This window comes from Artemia sp. Qi Xiang Cuo, chromosome 21 (genome assembly GCF_049724085.1).
Source record: "Artemia sp. Qi Xiang Cuo chromosome 21, ASM4972408v1, whole genome shotgun sequence".
NCBI classification, from domain to species: Eukaryota; Metazoa; Arthropoda; class Branchiopoda; order Anostraca; family Artemiidae; genus Artemia; species Artemia sp. Qi Xiang Cuo.
The window spans coordinates 8,709,230-8,728,217 of record NC_142814.1 but is presented as its reverse complement, the minus strand read 5'-3'; the positions used below and the strand labels follow the sequence as shown (position 1 = coordinate 8,728,217).

Here is an 18,988-nt window from a genome sequence, read left to right as displayed (position 1 = left end):
TCAAACATCAACCGAAGAAGATAGTTTTCTTTAGCATACCTTTGCCTTTATTTTTCATTTGACTTGGGAAAATCGGTTCCAACTTTGCCCCTCTCCCAGGATATTGACAAAATTTCAACCCTGAAGCGGGAGCGGGGGGGGGTAATATTCTTGAACAAAACATGACAACTGACAAAGGTGGATCTAGAGCGATTTTTTTTGGGGGGGGGGGGGGGTAATGTGACAAGGGCGCCAATAATTGACCAAGGTGACAGGTTTATTTTAAAAAAGAGTGAAAACAGAAAAAAAACACGGAATGAGAGTGCCAGAAAGAATCTTTGGCGGAGGGCCTGGATCACTCCCTGGATCCGCCAGTGACAACGGGTGACATAAATGGGAAATATAGTAGACGAACATAAGGAAACTCTTGGATGTCAAGAGAGGGATCCAAAGGTCCCTCGTCGAGTGTAACAGGTTAAGAGTCAACTGCAATACCAGGACAAGTTATGGTAATTTCATCTTCCTAACCCCTCATATATACTTATATATGTATAGGTAAAATTCTACTTTAGCTACTTTTGGCTGTCTTGGAAAGGAGTTTGGTTAGGAAAATGAAACTTTCAGGGATATATCTAGTGGCTAAAGTATGTCCCGGGAAGGTATTTTGAAGTACCTACCTCCACTCCTTCTCCCTCTAGAGGGCCCTGACCTTTGATGACCTTTAAAAAATCTGTGTGTTATTAAAGTGAAACCTTGTAATATAGATCTTCTGCTTAAAATGAAGTCCAACAAAATTGTTTTCAGCTTCACAACTTTGCTCAGTCCTGATTTATAGAGTTTTAAAGATATGCAAATACATTTCCTAAATTTGGAAAATTAATATTAAAATGGATTAAAATGCTACTCAAATAACAGAAATTGCATTTTCAGAACTAAAGCCAGAGAAAAAGAATCTTACAACTGAAAATTAAGATGAAATGTTTTTTTGTCAAAAATTTCAATAGGTATAGACCTGGCATGTAGGCAAATTTCAGGATCCTCTAGATAGAGAAGAAGAGGAGGCAAGTACTTCAAAATATCTTCCCAGGACATACTTTAGCCTGTAGACCCATCCCTGAAAGTTTCATTTTCCTAACCTCACCCCTTTCCAAGATAGGTAAAAGTAACTAAAGTAGAATTTTACCTATGTATACTCTATACTATACTCATATATACTCTATACTTATATTTGAAGGGTTCGTGTTTTTTCGTTGTGTTATTTTTGAGCAAGCAAGTATGATATCCGAAACGTATGAAACATCTACCTTAATAGCCAACTAAATACTTACCTAAAACTGCATTTGATTATTTATATTCCTTTGTAAAGTTCTAACACCTCAGAGACTGTTTCCATACTAAAGAGAGTTTGAACTGTCCTTCTGGTAAGTTTGGAAATCTGAGTCGCGATTTGAGTTTTCGACCAATAGGAAATCAGCATATTTTTTTGGTTACCAATAAGAAGCGTAGCTTGAAACTGCAATCAAGTCATTAATTGACCTGTCACCACTGGGTTGTGTGGACGCTGCGAGCGTTTGGACGTCAAACCTATTTAACTACCCTTTTAATTGACGTTATTGGGGCTGAAAGCGATAGCTGATTAATGACGACGATTTATCAGGCTGATTCAATTTCATCGATAAGGTTCAAATTTTTTCTTCATTAGGTGTTGTCAAGGTATGATCAATTCTAAATAGGCAAGGTTGTCAACTTGCCATAATATTTTGTTGCAAGACTGCTATTGCCGTGTTCCTATTAATAGCCTACAGCTATCTGCTAAAACCGTGTCAGGATCAGTGCTTTCATTCTACCTAAGTTTTTGGGAACTCACTCCCGGGGGGGGGGAGTGAGAGTGAGTTTTGGGGACTGACTCCCACGAACTCAATTCCAGCCTCCTAAATCTACCAACAAAATAACGTTAACGAGCATTAAGGATTGTATTTCGTGTTAACGTTCATGTATTTAGGAGGGTCTATTTTGGGGAATATTTCTTAAAACAGATTTTTTTGGGGGGGGGGGGGGATTTGGGGGTAATCCCAAAAGATTCAGTGAAAGTAAAAGCGCTGGTAAATGTAGGATTTTGCCTCAGGCGAGCAATGGTCACAATCCTTTTTAAGGCGACCATGATGTAAGTGGATTGGTGCGCTGGATTTAGGATCGTTTCTCCGAGAGGACGGGGGTTCGAATCCTAGTGTACTCAATTATTTGGTTTGGGACTGGGGTCAGTGGCGTGACTCTGTAAGCTCAGCCACAGGCGACCCAGCTTTAAACGGGTACCTGGAGAAATCTGAGGAAGGTAAACAGGAAGGGTGTGCGAAAGCACAGGATGGTTGGCCCCCAACCCCCCGTTGTACTTCCTCGCTTAAGAGGCAAGAAACGGAGATCAGCACCGCCGGTAGGGACTGTAAAGTCCAATGCCATATTCTTTACCCTTTTTTTATGATACAAACAGGATTATTTTGTTTCTAACCCAGAAGAAATGTTTAGCTTTTAATAATATAAAAAATGACTTTTTCGGGGGAGTGGTGTTGATGCATGACTATGCATATGACTGGAAGTGATAATTAGTTTAAATCGTAGTTAGACAGTTTGAAAAGTTCATAAGCATATTCCCCGTAAAAAAATTATAATTTTTGACATTTCGTTTTTTTCTATATTTTATAGGCAAACTCAACCTTTTGATTGTCGCTAAGTTTAGCATGGCTATAAAATAGTTTAGACATTTTGTTCATAGTGACCAGTATCTTACGAAAACCTGGGGGACAAGTTATACTATTCCAGCTTGAGATATGACCTAGAATTATCTCATTTTTTGCTGAAGTGCCCTTTCTTGCCGTGGGGCACACGTCCTAAAAGAGCCAGTTTTATCTTTAGCTTTTATACCTTCAGGGAAGTGGTGGATTGAGTCGTCCCAATGTCCTTACGGCCGTCCCAATCGCTTGCTGCGTCTTCGTTTTTTCTTACTGTATACAGTCACTAAGTTTCATTTGGGATTTTTTATACCCGGCATCAAATAATTCAATGAGGCATTCGGGTGTATCCCATTTGAGCGCTTTCCCATTTGAGCGCCATGGCGCGCACATGGGAATTTCCTATTTGCGCGCCGTATTTTAATTAGTTCAGTTGTGTCCCATTTGAGCGCCAGATAATTAGGTCAGGTGACCTAATTGCGTAAGCGATTGCACAACCGTTTACCCACAAAATGCAATAGGATTTAGTGTGGGAGCATATTTTTTTACCCTCTTATAACAAGTATTTAATGATGCCAGGAACAATATTTCTGGTTAGTATTAATAAGTCAGTTTGACAATGAAGAGCTCCAAGAATAAACAACTGCTAGAACACGACGGTTTCGTCTACAGATTCGATAAGCCGATTTCTGGAGGAAGAAAGAAGAGCTGGAGATGCATGAAGAAGGGATGTCTCGGGCGGTTACACACTGATTCCAGCGACGGCTCACCAGTTTCAGTTGGTACGCACGACCACAGCGCTGATCCTCTGCAGACCCAGCAGTACAAATTCCGGTCAGACCTTCGAAGCGAGTCAGCCCGTACTACTCGTCCGATTCCCGCTATCTACGACGGCCAGGTCGCAAGTGCTGCTGCCAGTGGGCTGAGTGCTTTGCCTCAGTTACCCTATAAGCACGTGAAGTCGTCCATGTACAGATCACGAAACAAGCTGATACCACCACTGCCCGCTGATACTATATCCGTACCGACGCCCTTGCCCCAGGCTTTCAGTGAGACGTCTGCAAACCAGAGATTCCTCCTCTTTCAGCTTCAAAATAACGCTGCGATTTGCTTTGCAACCGACGAGTCGTTAAGTCTGCTTGAACGAAGCCCGGAATGGTATATGGACGGCACCTTCGACTCAGCTCCTTCCCCATTCGGCCAGTTGTTCACCGTTCACGTTTTCTTCGGCGACAAGCAACTTCCCGCTGTCTTCGTGCTCATGGAGAGCAAGTCTGCGCAGCTTTACAACGACGTCTTCAGCGAGCTGATCCTACAGGCTGCGATGAAAGGAGTGACACTTCGCCCGACGACCGTCGTCTCTGATTTTGAGACCGGTCTGCTGACATCCGTGAAGCAAGTTTTTCCGGCCGCCAAGCACCGTGGGTGTTACTTCCACTTTTGCCAAGCAGTAATCAGAAACTTGGGGCGTCACTCAGTCCGTGAGCTGTACATGACCGATGCAGACTTCAACCTCTACGTTCGAAAGCTTCTGGCTCTGGCGTTCCTACCTCCAGCGATCGTCAGAATCAATTCTGGTCCAATCATTTCTCACATCGTTCGTACCTGGCCTTCGGCTCGTCCGTTTGTCACTTACTTCAGCCGTCAGTGGTTCGACCAATGTCCTCCTCATTTCTGGTCAGTCTACGGCATCCAGCGAAGGACAAACAACGACCTCGAATCATGGCACATGCGGTTTAACCGAAGAGTCGGTCGCTACCACCCGAACTTGTGGCAGTTTATCTCTTTCCTGAAGGAAGAACAAGCAGTCGTCGATTCTGCAAGGACACAGCTACTCCAGGGTCATGTCATCCATCGGACGAACAAGAAGTATGCAAGGCTGAACGAACGACTCGAAAAGCTGTCGACGGAGTACAGGGCTGGAACTCGAACAGCAGACGAGCTTCTCTTGGGTGTCGCACATAACATTTCGCCGGATGTGTGATATTAGCAGTTTTTGTTTGTATTTTTACCAATATATTAATTTGAATTATCCGTTTTTGGCACGATTTTTGGGTGATTTCGTTCCATTTCTAAACGATCGTTGTGAAATAACTCTAAAAAAAGAGCCGAATATTTCGACTTGACGAGCAAGCCTTCTTCAGCGGCAATCAATTCTTACCCTATGAACGTGCGTAAAATCTTCACTTATATTCTTCACAAGCTTAACAAACGTTTAGCTTCTTAACTCTCAGTACAGAGTTATTTCACAACCATTGACCCAATAAAATCCTCAGTTTTGTTCGTTGTCTTCGTGGCAATAAATATTTGTACAGGTCAATGTGGCAGCAAACCACGCTTCATCCACCGCAAAATCACACTGTTGGGTTTGGCGCTCAAATGGTACTCCGTGGCGCTCAAATGGGAACAAAATTCCGTGGCGCTCAAATGGAACAAAATTCCGTGGCGCTCAAATGGGAAAGCGCTCAAATGGGAACACCCCAGGCATTCAGTGCCTATCATCAGGGATGTATTCAGGATGTTTTCGGGGGGGGGGGGGTAAGAAAAACCCGTCAAAAATTTGTTTATATTCATTTTTGTTACGTTTTTACGAGTTGGACAAATATTTAGGGGGGGGGTCAAACCACCTACCCCCCTGTTTACGGCCTTGCCTACCGTAGATACTCGTAGCAAAACCTTAGTTTCTGGGATAATGGGTATATTAGAAAATTTCAAAAGAAATCATAGGTAGCGCAATAGCGTTGCCTATGTAGAGAACGATGTTGGAGCAATGTGTTATTATTTTTATTATTATTTTTTTTTCTTGGTCTGAAAAATACAAATGAATGTACATTGTCAGTTTAATATACATATACTGATATTTAGTAATCAAAATGTTAATATTATTTGATTTATTGAAGTTATAAAAGTAAAAACATTTAAATTTTTTCAGTAAAGTGCAAATTATGTTCTGGCCTTGGAAGGCATAAGGGTTTTGAGCCCTACTCATGTTAATTTCTGCTCGTTTTGAGTTTGACTCGGGTATTTATTGTAATTTCTGCTCGCTCTGGGTTTTATTTATTTATCAATGCTGATTTGTGGTAGTTTCACGCTTGGTAGATTATTTTATTTTTTTCCTCATTTTTCTTTTAATGGAGTTCTTTACTTTTCTTTGAAAAATTTATTTTGTGAAAAAAGTTTTTTTAATTAATCGGAAGAACAAATCCACTAAAACGTAGCCCTTCAGCTTCAGAAATAATTTCTATGATATATCCTTTTGACGTTTTTACACATATCTCTCGTGTAATAAATAGGGCCAGTTGTGGTGTGGCTAGGAGATGGCGGAGGGAATTTTAGGTGGAAAGGTAGGAGGTGGCAATGGCTACTTAACCGAAATGGTTTGACCAGCAAATCGAGGGTGATGTTTGGCCAAGGATCCAATTGATTTTATGATAAAGAACGACTTAAAGGCAAGGGCGGATCCAGGATTTTTTTTTTTGGGGGGGGGGTTACTAATTTTTGACTCAGTTTTCGACTAATTTTACTGATTTTTACCTAGGTTTTACTAATTTCCCACTTATTTTCAACTCGGTCAACAATTTCGGGGGGGGGGGGTTCAAACCGGGGACCCCCCCCCCCTGGATACTGCCTTGCTTAAAGTGTTTGGACATCTTCTAAAGAAGAAACCAGTTCGTGTTAATATGGAAGTTTTATCAAATAGTCTGCAAGGGAGCAAAATTGCAGAATGGAAATTTGACCATGAAAGTAGATTAAAATTTCTGGGCTCTTTTGGAAAGTGGCCTAATTGAAGGGTGTAAGCAGGTTGAGACGTGGGAGGTGTCTCTAATATTAGTGTACTATTTCTACTTGTTTCCCTAAAGTCATCAGTCTTCTGTATTCATTTTAATATTCATTTAAAGTCATCAGTATAACGATATTTCATTTTAATGCTACTATGTCTTGATCTATCTGAATCCTGTGCGTTATCCGTAGAATCGTCCGATTCATCATCAAAGGACATTTCAGAAACATAGAGGACACGATAGTAAACAGGTTGAGACGGGGGAGGTGTCTCTAATATTAGTAATTAGAATCTCCTCTTTGTTTTTCGGCCCTCTTTGGTGCCGAAAACAAACTGAATTCTGTAAACTGTATTCTGATATACTGAATTCTGATATTCTGAATGATGATATACTGAATTCTTCAGTAAACTGAATTCTGATATAGTACGTAAAATGGTAATTTGAAGGATCTCCCCAAGCCAAGGAGATACACGGGGGGTAGGGGGGAGGGGGTTTGGGACCTAATCCCCAAAAATGAATTATCCGTTTTTGCCTGCCCCAAGTGGCAAGAGTTCTAATTATGGCATGGACAGAGATAGGGAATCCTCTCAGGTAAGCTACACGAAGGCTTTGCCTTCGTTAATCATGCCATGGAATGTTTATGAATTATGACAACTTCATAGATGATTCAAATGGAAAACAATTTGGCTTATATCATACCTTTTTGGTTGCTCAAAGTGACTGTTTCATATCCATTCATCCGTTCATTATCGTGTATAGTTTATTTTCATAAACTCATTCCTAACTGATGGAAAAAAAACTGTACAATATATCTCGATTTTAGAGTCAACTGATAGAGCAATTGTTTGCACAAGAACATATCATCTTAAATGTTTACATTTGTCTTCAGTGTGAAAAAAGATAAGATGATTTAATTGATAAGAGCTTCTGTTTGACAATTATGAACCAGGGAGTGGGTACTGCCAGTCGTTGGTTTCAAGGGTATAATGCAGTAACTTCCTATCTGACTTTACCTTTTTGCCCCCCCCCCCTGGCTGTGTCCCTTGTGGTTTCAAGTTTGCATTCCAGTTTTTGTGCTCTTCTCCCAACCCCTACTTGTGTACACACCAGTTTAATACCTATTCCCTCGAATTAGGAAATCCTGTTTAATTCTAATTAAGGACTGTGTTGTCTAAAGGATTTTGGTTTTAGCTATTTTATAGAAAAGGATTATTATTCTAAGAATAATGCAACTGTATTTGAACAAAGCAAAAATGCTTGTAGCAAAGCGTGATCATTGCAAATAAATTTCCTAAATGGCAATTTTGGGTACTTTTCTATTAACCGGACTCTTTTATATAGTGCTAGTTTGGTTAATGCTAATGAAATAAAATAAAATAGGATGACTATATATTAGTTTAGAAACAAATTTGGGCTATATATTTGTACATTGGGGAGGGGGGGGAGGGGGCAAAGCATAGCATATATTAAATACGTAACCTAACCTAGGTACCTTTCCCCCCACAAAACCCCAACAAACAACACTTTAAATATCGTATACGCAATTAAAACCCCGCTATACATTGTATTTCTCTACAGCGGTGTCTTGTAACATCCCGTAAAAACGGGTTTTTCAACGTGTCTCGAGTTTGAGATATAAAAAGAGTCCGGTTAATAGAAGAGTCAGGGACGTACGCAGAGTGGGCCTCCGGGCCCGCCCCCGCCCCCCCCCCCCGAAATCTCTCAATTTTTCTATTTTCCCATAATCTTCTGATTTTCCTCACAGAATAATGGGTTTGAAGGATTTGGTTCCCCCCCCCCCCCCCCCCCCGAAACTAATTCCTGCGTACGTACCTGAGAAGAGTACCGCAATTTTGTTGAATTTTCGCTTCGACAGTTTTCCAAGCAGTGTCAAATGGTGCAAACCAAGAAAATTTTCTAAATTTTATTTGAAAGATGTCACCAAAAGACTATCATCTATTTTCTTACGAAATCTAAGTAGTACTTGAACGCATTGCATTTATTAATTATCAATAATTATTTTATTAATAATTAATTAAATATCCTCAGTTTTTTTCATTTAGTTATGAAATTTTTTAACCAACAAGGTAAGCAGCCCCTTTCTGTACAAACCAATTCACGAAGATGTTCGGAAGAGGGTGGGGGCAAAATGTATATCTCAAAAGGTAGTAGCATAGGTTTTTTTCAGGAATATAACAACAAAGGGTATTTTTCAATGAAAATACTATCGAAATACCAATTTTTGATTATAAGGGGACGAAATGGCATCACTCTAAGTGGCACCACCGGCAAACGATAATTAGTTAATCGAGACGAGTGAAATTTTCTGAGATTTGAAGGTTTTAGTTTTTCAATTGATCCCTGAAACTTCCATTCAGCTGGGCCTTTACTTTCTTTTAAGTGTCAAAAAAGTTCTCATGGAAATGGATTATTTAACTTAGCTCAGCATGCCCCAAAGTGTGGATGACGACCCGGCCCCAGGTCGTTGACAAATTTTGCCGGGTCAGAAAGAAGTTGTAAAAATACACATTTTTCTGTCACATCAATAAGACACCAAGAATTGTGGTAAAGTGTGTATATCTACTCTTTCTTATAGATTTATGACCTGGGTTGTACTGCTAGCGTTGAATATGTTGGGATTCTCCTAGGATACTTATCGTCCATTTCCCAGCTTGACTATTCTCCGACATCTATGCCCCTTTTCAAGTGGTATCTATGCCCATCGCCTGAGTGTTTTTTCAATTTCTTTTTACTGGGACAAATTTTAAACGAGTGTGTTTATTAATTTCTCAATTACTTTTCTTTACAATTTTTCTTATATAAACTATTTTGAATTTAGCAACAGTTACCTGACTTCGTAATAAAAAATAAATTTGTTTAGCGACTTCCATTGAAAAGGTTTGGGAAATGCTACCATAGTTGAAATTGAGATGTTGATATCTTTCCTGAAAACTCGGTGTTCTTCTACATTCGATGGGTGGAAATGACGAGCGCAAAAAAAAGTTTTAGGACCCTAATAATGTCTCTGTTTTCATATATTCTTTTCTTCTTTGTAACATGAATAAAGTCAGGCTATATATATATATATATATATATATATATATATATATATATATATATATATATATATATATATATATATATATATATATATATATATGGACTTTTTTTCAAAATGAAGATGCAAACAAAATGTTATTCTAACTCTAAACTTGGGAGGGGGATTTTGTTTTTAATTCAATTTTTTCAATGAAAATACTCAACAGGAATTTTTCAAATTCTCAGGGGAGGGGCAATAAAGGAGGGGGGATACTTGTCTGTAATATCTTCACCCTTTCATATTTTTCACTCGTGATGGTCGATGCTTTAGGTAGTCTTTTTCAGACACTTAAGCCAAATAAAAATGAGTTATTGCTTTTAGGAAACTAACAGTAATGTCATTTACAAAATTATAAAAATTCAATGATTTATTCTTAAACTGATTTTGACGTCCGCTACGACATGGCCTCTCTTGAAATATATGTTCTCTAATCGGCCATAAGACACCAATCCTGTCGTTTATTGCCACTTTCTTAAAGTTATTTTCTAGTGACCTATTATAGCTTCTGAAGGGAGAGGAAAGAGGGCTTCTTTTTATTTCTTTTTGAGATTGCATTTAGATGTTTGCCGAGACGTGATATATTACTATAAGTTTCCTATCCAGCTGCTGTATGAACTGGCTTATTGAGAAAATATTGTGGATAATCTTGGGTCAGAAAAGTTGTCTAGAAAAATGATAATTTTTTCTGGTTGATTTTCTGTTGGAAATTCGTGCAATATAGTTTGTTCCAACCAGTTATGTCTAATTTATATTTCTCCGTAAATGTGTTTCTAGAAAAATTATATTGTTTGTTTATTTTGCCCCAATTCTGCTTATTTCTTGGATCCTGAAATTAGTTTTGCTGCATTTTATTTTCATCATACTTTTCATTCAACGCCTCGCTCTTTACGCTAAAGTTTGACTTTCTCACAACTCTTTTTTTTTAAACAATAAAAACTTTAGCGTAAAGAGCGAGGCGTTGAGAAGGGCACAGCCCCTTTCATATAAGGAATAATTTCTGTTCATTTTAAGTTTTAATGTCGCTCCTTAATTTCAGTTTAAAAAACTTTTTTTTTTTTTAAAGGCGGCGAAAGCGGGGGTTTGTGGGGGGGCAACCCCCCCAACTGTGCCTCCTAATCCCTGTACGTTTTAAGGTTCGACCTTGTAACTCAGCCTCTTTAACTCTTTAGAAAACGTAGTTTTTTTCAAATAATATCTATAAAATCAGCTCAAATAAGGGGAAGGCGTCATAATACCTAACCGTCAGGACATCGACAAAATCCGTCATAATATCGACAAAACAATCCGTTAAATACCATTATTTGATCTTGAGTCACTATACATTCTTTCATGTGCATGTTTTACTTTCTCTAAGCTTCATGATGGTCTCCCCCAGCCCCTATGTGTTCCGCTATCTCTTACCTCTAATCAAAATAATTATAATATTCGTAATATGACAAATCATGTTCAAGTTCCATTTACTCCTTGCATAAGGTCAGATTTTAATCCTCTAATGGCGTGTCATATTGTTTGGAATAAGTTGCCTGAATCAGCTCGAGGGTGCCACTCATTCGGTTTGTTTAAAAAAATTGTTAAAAATTCTTTTGCTTCGTAGATGTTATTTTCTTTTATGTTTTTATTTTATTTTTTTATTATTTTTTTTAGTTTATTTAATCTAATTAGTTAATTTAGTTTATTTGTTCTATTATTTGATTAGTATTCATTTTATTTATATTTTCTTTTCCTATCCTTCGTATGTGATTAAGTGATCATTTTAAATTTTCTTTTGTTTTTCATCTCTGAGTATGCAACTAATATGTCTTCCCCCTTTGTACAGGCCAATGAGCCTTTGGGGGAATAATAACATGTAATATTGTATGTGTATCTGATGAATAAAACTTATCTTATCATAACATCGAAAATTTAAAAGCTTGAGTTTTTCGGGGTTAAGGGAGAAAATTGACAAATTTGCGTTTTAATAATGATTAGATTATATTATTAAAAAAAAGTTATCTAATATGATCTGAGCGATATTACCTGATTTTATATAATATGATATGCTTGTTGATATTGTATACTCTTATAAATTTTTTTGGATGTCCTGACGGTTATTGGTTCTGGCGGATTTTCATTTTAGATGTTATGTCGTTTAGTGCTTGTGACGGTTAAATGAAAAGGTAGCACCCCCAAATAAGCTTACTGCTGATGTTTTCCTATAGTTGTAGAATTAAGAAAAACTAACGCTTTACTGAAAACACAAAGCCCGCTAAGAAAAGCGTATTTTTAAAGAAGGTGGAAAGCCATTAAGTAGCTTTCAAAGAGTGAAAGACTACTTTGCAAGGCTCTCAGTCTTTCACAAATCATAATATCAATAGCTTTTAGAATTTAATTTAAATCATGTTAAAAAGTAAGAAAAAAGGATAAGGTATTGAAACTAGCCTGAATAGGGTGTTCTCAAAAACAAATCCGTAATAACAGAAATTTTTAATAATTAACTAATAAGTAGTATTAAATGTCAGTTTTACTTCTGACCACGTTTAAATATCCCACGCAAAAGTTCCGCAAGGTCAGTGGTGTGTTATCAGCGGCATCTTTCTAGGAAGCGCCAAACCACAAAGAATTAAATACTAATTAGTTCTTGTAATTCCTAATTAATAATTCCTAATTAATACAAAATCTATATTGATTTTATTGATGTGCTAAAAGAAACATATTTTTCAATATATTTTTCAACAAACTTATTTTTCAACAAACTTAATATGTTAGGCAGTAGCCACAGGGTTGTTATCCTTAGTGACTTATCACTATTTCTATTGATTTTTTATATTGCCTAAAAATCACTAAATCAGCACATAAATCACTAGATTTTTTTGCGAAATCACTAAATCAACCAAAAAATCATTAAAATCTAGTGATTTTTTTTCCAACGAATGGCAACTCTGATTGGTCACACCGCTAAATTTCTTACATAGAACCATTCTAGTCTTCAGTATTTGCAATAGTGCTCCTGGCTCAACCCAAAAAATCTTGAGAAATGATAGTTTGCTTTATCCTCCCAGAAAATTAACTCCCCTGTGAATAATTCCCCCTGGAAAGATCCTCCCCTGAGAACCTCCCGGAAAATTCCCCCAGTGGAAAATCCCCCTACATGTAAAAATGAGGTGCCACAGAGAGAGTATTATAAATAAAAATAATGAAGAACATTCTACCAATATTATTCCAAAATATAGGCAGAATATGTGGTGTAGAATATCTTATAATATTTATTTTTATATTTTATTTTATTTTAATTCGTTTTCCGTGTTTCTGGGAGTTGAGTTATAATAGCAGGGTAAGAAAACGTTTAGCATTGGGGCTCTGGGGATGATATCAACCCTCAAGGTAAACTTATTAGACATTTCGAAGTAAAAAAAAAAAAAAAAAAAAAAAAATCTCTAATTTAATTCGATAACACAAGAGATAGAGACGGGCCGGGTAGCAGATTAGGAACCGAGAGGAGGCTGATTGCCCTTTAGTAACTTTTGGCGTTTAAAAAGGACACAAAAACTTTCAATTTTCGGTCAAATGATCCCCGCCCAAATTCCTAAAAATCCTCCAGTTCCATTTGAAGCGGGTGAGAAAAATTTTTTTGCAATTTTCTGGCCCTTCTTAGAGCAGCATTTTGAGGGGAAACGATTTTTTTTTCTTCTGCATCTCTTTAGCCCAAAGTTTCATATAAGTTTCAGGCCAACTGGAAAATTTTGGCAATTTTTGGAGCTCCCTTTGTTAGAGGAGGGATCAATTTCAAAGGGACCAATCCTTTGAATGATTTTTTCTGCATCAGTTCCCTTGCCCAAGGGACTTAAGGCTGTATAAGGTTCAAAGTGATCAAGAAAAAAGTTTTTCTGGCTCATTTCAAAAAGGAACTAGAACTTTCAATTTCCGAACGAGGAAGCATCCCCAAAGCTTCTATGACCACGAGGGCGGTTGAGGAGGGGACAGGCTCCTCCTATACGGAATACGTTCTGCTCTTTTTAGAGTTTATTGCTACTTTTTATTTTCAAAATAAAGGCCTAGACTAGAAATATTGCCGGAAATCCTGCCGGAATATTGCCGGAGGAATTCGATATCAATCTATACCCCTTCCCCTGTCCTAGAAGTAATTCTGTATTTATCTGAAGGCTCAATGAGAGTTAGGATGTTCTGGCATCAACATGCGCTCTTTGAAGCATTTACCTCCTCCTCGCCTACAAGATTCATAATAGTCAATGCGCACTTACACGTCATCGCATATAATTTTATGAAATATTAAACAAATGAATAAGGCTTTAAAATAAATAACAGACATATTTTTTCTGCAACTTGCACCCTTGTTTAGTCTTAGTCTAAATGAAGGTGCATGAGAGATTAATTTCTATCCCTCCCCCTCCCAGTACCTTTCCCTTTATTTATATGAAGGTTCATGAAGATTTGAACAGTTTGGGTATTGAAATGCGCTTTCCCTGCCGGAACAATGACCCACCAGCCCTCTTTCATAATAGTTTATGTGCAACTATACATTTTTCTTCTTTCTTTTATTTCTCTTAATTTCCCTTTGGCTGGTGAATTTTACCTTGGAGAGAATTTTCTAGGGGGATTTTGGGGGGGAAATAAGCCGGACCCCTTTTCTGAGGAACAAAAAAAAAACAAAAAAAAACAGCATTATACCTACGGGTGTTTTAGCAGTGTCACCAGTCAAAGTTCATATATTTCAGCGATTCAGCTGATTAGTACATTTCTTTAGAGGTACCAACTTCTTAGTTGAGAAATGGCGCCCTTAAGTTACACTTCTCGATGCCAGGACTAGGGCAAAGTTAAGTGAACAGACCCAAATTTTCTTTCATATTTCCATTACTTGTTGAATAGCTGCCAAAAAAAAAAAATTAGTTTTTTCAAAAAGCTTACTTATTTATTTAGACGTTATTTATTATTTATATCGATATTATGTATTATTTTTTAGTTATTAGCGTGTTATATATATGTAATGTTATTTATTAAGAAGATAAATTAGCCATTTTTATTTTGCTGCTGAAAATCAGGGCGGTCTATCTGGGGCTGGGGGGGGGGGAATTGCCCCTTTCTTATATTTTCAAAAATACGTTTCTATCTTCATAGAAATATCGAAAACATCCATGCTCCGCCCCTCCCCCCCCGAGATGGGGGATTCACAAAGAGAGATAGGTGCTTATGTATCATACGAGTAACACGCCCAAGAGGTTGTATCGCGAACATTGGACATTACCCGTTTTTCACGGTATTAATACCAGACAATTAGCTTCGGCTCGGTGGAAAAATACATTGTAGCTATATCTTAATTAAATATTTAGTTGGTATTTTGGTTAGGTTATTTTAGGTTACATATTTAATATAATGCGCTCTGGGTGGCCCCCCTTCCATAATTCTTTGTTGTAGTTTCCACAGCCGAAGCTAATTGTCTGGTATTAACACCGTGAAAAACGGGTAATGTCTCATGTTCGCGATACAAGTTCTCGAGGGTGTTTCTCGTATAATACATAAGTACCGAGAAAAAACATTTCAGTTAAGATTTATTTCCTTTTATCTTTTTCTATTTGCAATTACTTGAAAGTTAATTGTTTAAAGCTTGTGTCGGATTTGAATCGTATCTGGAATCGTCCAAGCTTTGTATTTCTTTTTCATCCGTGAATTGGCAATTATTTTTTTCTTTTTGTAATATTTTTTTTTGAAAGTTAGTTAATTATTCTGAGTATACTTAATCGCATAATAATCTGAAACAAATGTTAAAGAATTTGTGAAACATCTATTTAACTAATTCTTTCTTTGGGAAAACTGAAATCATTCAAGCTTGAGCGACACTTCTTTGCCAACTTTAAAAGTAAGCATTTATATAATGAAATAGCCGAGATGCAATTAAATTATAAATATATTTCAAAGCTATCCAGCTTTCAGCAGTAGCTGCAACTTAGTAAAGAGCAAACTATGGTCCATGGTAGCTTACGTTTAAACAGGTTTTGTCTAAACAGTCTAGTCAAAAATATTTAGCATTTAACACTATTTTAGAAGTAAAATTTTTGAAATCGGATTTAATTGAAGATAATTTATTCCTTAAATATCTTAATAAATTTTTGATTTCTTAAAGATATAAAAGTAAAAACATTCAAAAGAATTTTTCGAGTTTCGTTTGTGAAATTAATGCTTACAGCGCTCATTGTGGGGGATGTTAAACTAACCAAAAGACAATGTTTGCGTCATAATATGACAGAAAATATAATGAATTTTTTGTACTTTCCGTCTCTTGCTTTCGGTGGCTTGGTATTACTGTTTCTAATTCTCTAGCTCTTTCATAGGCAGCGCAATCGCGCTGCCTAAGTAAAGAACGATGCTGCCACAATGTATTATTTTTTTTCCATACCAGTGCACTTCGTATCGAAAGAGTTGTCGTAGTAACTTCAAAAAGGGCTCATTCGATTAGAAATTGGAACGGCTAGTGCCCTTTTTTAATAGCCGAAAGTGATTGGAAGGCAACTAACACCCCTTCCACACCCACCACTTCCCCAAACACATCAAATCAAAATTTTGAGATAACCTTTTTGTTAAGCGTAGTTGATTTCCAGATAGAAAATATATTTTTGAGGAAGACACTCCCCCACAGCCCTCAGGGCAAGGGTTTTAAGTTATGCCCTGGGGGCATATAAGAACGATGTTGGCACAGGGTATTATTTATTATTTTTTTCCTTTAGACCAGGGCACTTGGTATCGAAGAAGTTGTCGTAGAAACTTCGAAAAGGGCTCATTCAATTGGAAATTGGAGTGGCTTGTGCTCTTTTTAATAGTCGAAAGGCTCACCATTTCCCGAAACACATCCAATCAAAATTTTGAAATTGCCATTTTGTTCAGAGCTATATATTTCCTGACGGAAATGATATTTTTGAACAGGACACTCCCCCACAGAACTCAAGGTATAGGCAGTCGGTAATGTCTTGGGGGCTTATAAGGTTTTTTATTGAAAGCTTTGCCAAAGAAATTATAAAATAGGATCATTCGCTTGGAAATTCAAAAGGCTAATGCCCTTTTTTAATAGTCGAAAGTGATTGGAGGGCAACTAACCCCCCTCTCACGCCCACCTTTTCCCCAAACACATAGAATCAAACTGTTGAGATAGCCATTTTGTTCAACCTAGTTGAATGTTCTGGAAATTAGGTCTTTGAGGATGACAAAACCCTTCCCCCCACAGTCCTTAGGGCAAGGTTTGTAAGTTATGCCCTGAGGTTATATAAGGTTTTTATAGAAAGCGATGTTGTAGAAACTTCAAAAAGGGCTCATTCAATTGGAAATGGAAATGGCTAATGCCCTTTTAATAGTCGAAAGTGATTGGAAGGCAACTAACACCCCTTCCACGTCCACCATTTCCCAAGACACGTCCAATCAAAATTTTGAGATAGCCATTTTGTTCAACATAGTTGAAAGTTCTGTAAATTATACCTTTGAGCTGGACAATCCCCGACAGTCTCCAGGGCAAGGGTTATAAGTTATGCCCTGGAGTCATATAAGGTTTTCATTGAAATCTTTGTCGTAGAAACTTCAAAAAGGGCTCATTCGATTGGAAATTCAAAGGCATAGTGCCCTTTATAATAGTCGAAAGTGATTTAAGGGCAACTATCCCCCCTCTCAAGCCCACCATTTACCCGAACACACCCAATCATAGTTTTTAGATAACCCTTTTGTTCAACGTAGTTACAAGTTTTAGAAATTAGGACTTTGAGGATGATAACCCCCTTAGTGCCCTCGGGGCAAGGGTTGTAAGTTATGCCCTGGGGGCATATAAGGTATTTATAGATAGTGATGTTGCAAAACTTCCAAAAGGGCTCATTCGATTGGAAATTAGAAGGGCTTGTGCCCATTTAATAGTCGAAAGTGATTCAAGGATAACCTCTCACACCCACCATTACCCCAAACGCATCCAATCAAAATTTTTAGATAGCCATCTTGTTCGACTTTGCTAAAAAGTCCAGAAATTAGATTTTTGAGGAAGACACTGCCCCCCCCACAGCCCTCAGGGCAACGGTTGGAAGTTGTGTCTTGGGGGCATATAAGGTTTTTTTTTATTGAAAGCGTTTTCCTAAAAAATTCAAAAAGGAATCATTCGATTGGAAATTGAAACGGCTAGTGCCTTTTTAATAGTCGAAAGTGATTGAAGGGCAAGTAACCCCCTCTCACGCCCACCATTTTCCTTAAACACATCCAGTCAAAATTTTGAGATAACCATTTTGTTCAAAGTAGTTGAAAGGTCCAGAAATTATGTTTTTGAGGATGTAACCTTCTCACAGCCCTCAGGGCAAGGGTTGTAAGTTATGGCCTGGGGTATATAAGGTTTTTAGAGAAAGTTTCATCGTATAAACTTCAAAAAGGGCTCATTTGATGGGAAATTGAAAGGGCTATTACCCTTTTTAATATTCGAAAGTGATTGGAGGGCAACTAACCCCCCTCTGACGCCCACCATTTCTCATGTTATAGTCGAATGTTCATGTTATTTTTTTTATTTAATTTCTGATCGTTTTTTAAATAATGCTGGGAAATCCGGTGCCCCCTTCTTAGCAATGTCCCTTCCTCCATTAATACTTCCTCTATGAAAAGATCCTCCCATATAAACTCTGACCCCCCCCCCCACTACCAGAAAAAATCCCCCCTGAAAACGTCTGTATACTTCCCAATAACCAATACTATATGTAAACATTAGGCAAAGTTCATATTTTGCAGCCCTTCTCACGGGAACTATGGGGAATTAATCATCCTCAAAGACATATTTGTTATATTTTTCGACAATGCTGAACAAAATGGCTATCTCAAAATTTTGATCGGGTGACTTTGGTAAAAAATGAGCGTGTAGGGGGCCTAGTTGTCCTCTATTTTTTGTCACTTAAAAAGGGAAATAGAACTTTTAATTTCCGTTTGAATGAGCCCTCCCGCGACATTCTAGGACCACTGGGTTGATACGATCACCCCTGGGGAAAAAAACAAACAAACAAAAACAAGTTAACACGCATCAGTGATCTTTCTTCTGGCAAAAAATACAAAATTCCACATTTTTGAAGATGGGAGCCCCTATCTGCAAAGAATACAAGAATACCCCCTCCCCCCGAGCAAAAATCATGGATACACCCTTGCTCTTATATTGCTCCCGACAATCTTGCACTAGCCTCGAAATCAAAGTTTAGAATACAATTTTTATTCTTTAAAAAACTCAAGCAAGCCCAGTTTTCAGTAAAGTGCTACTTTTTACTTTGGTGATGCTTTTTTCTGTCAGCATTTAAGTAGCACTAACTTTCTGTATCTCTCTCTTATTGGAAACTTAATTAATTATTCTAGGTCTTTTGTTGAATTGGAATTGTATGAATCCCTTTGTTTCCCGGCTCTCCCTCTGACTA

General features: G+C 37.7%; 1 protein-coding gene across 2 annotated transcripts in view; it reads right to left on the bottom strand.

Annotated features, from left to right (window-relative positions):
* Positions 1–7,300, bottom strand: part of LOC148939211 (frizzled-5-like) — a 46,532-nt gene extending 39,232 nt beyond the window's left edge. The window contains exon 1 of one of the 2 annotated variants that reach the window (XM_089106669.1): positions 7,187–7,300. The gene's annotated coding sequence lies outside the window, so the exon portion shown is untranslated. Of the gene's footprint in view, positions 1–1,307; positions 1,437–7,186 lie in introns of those variants that run through there. The other variant, XM_089106670.1, reaches the window with a different exon arrangement.
* Between the last annotated feature and the right edge of the window lie 11,688 nt (positions 7,301–18,988).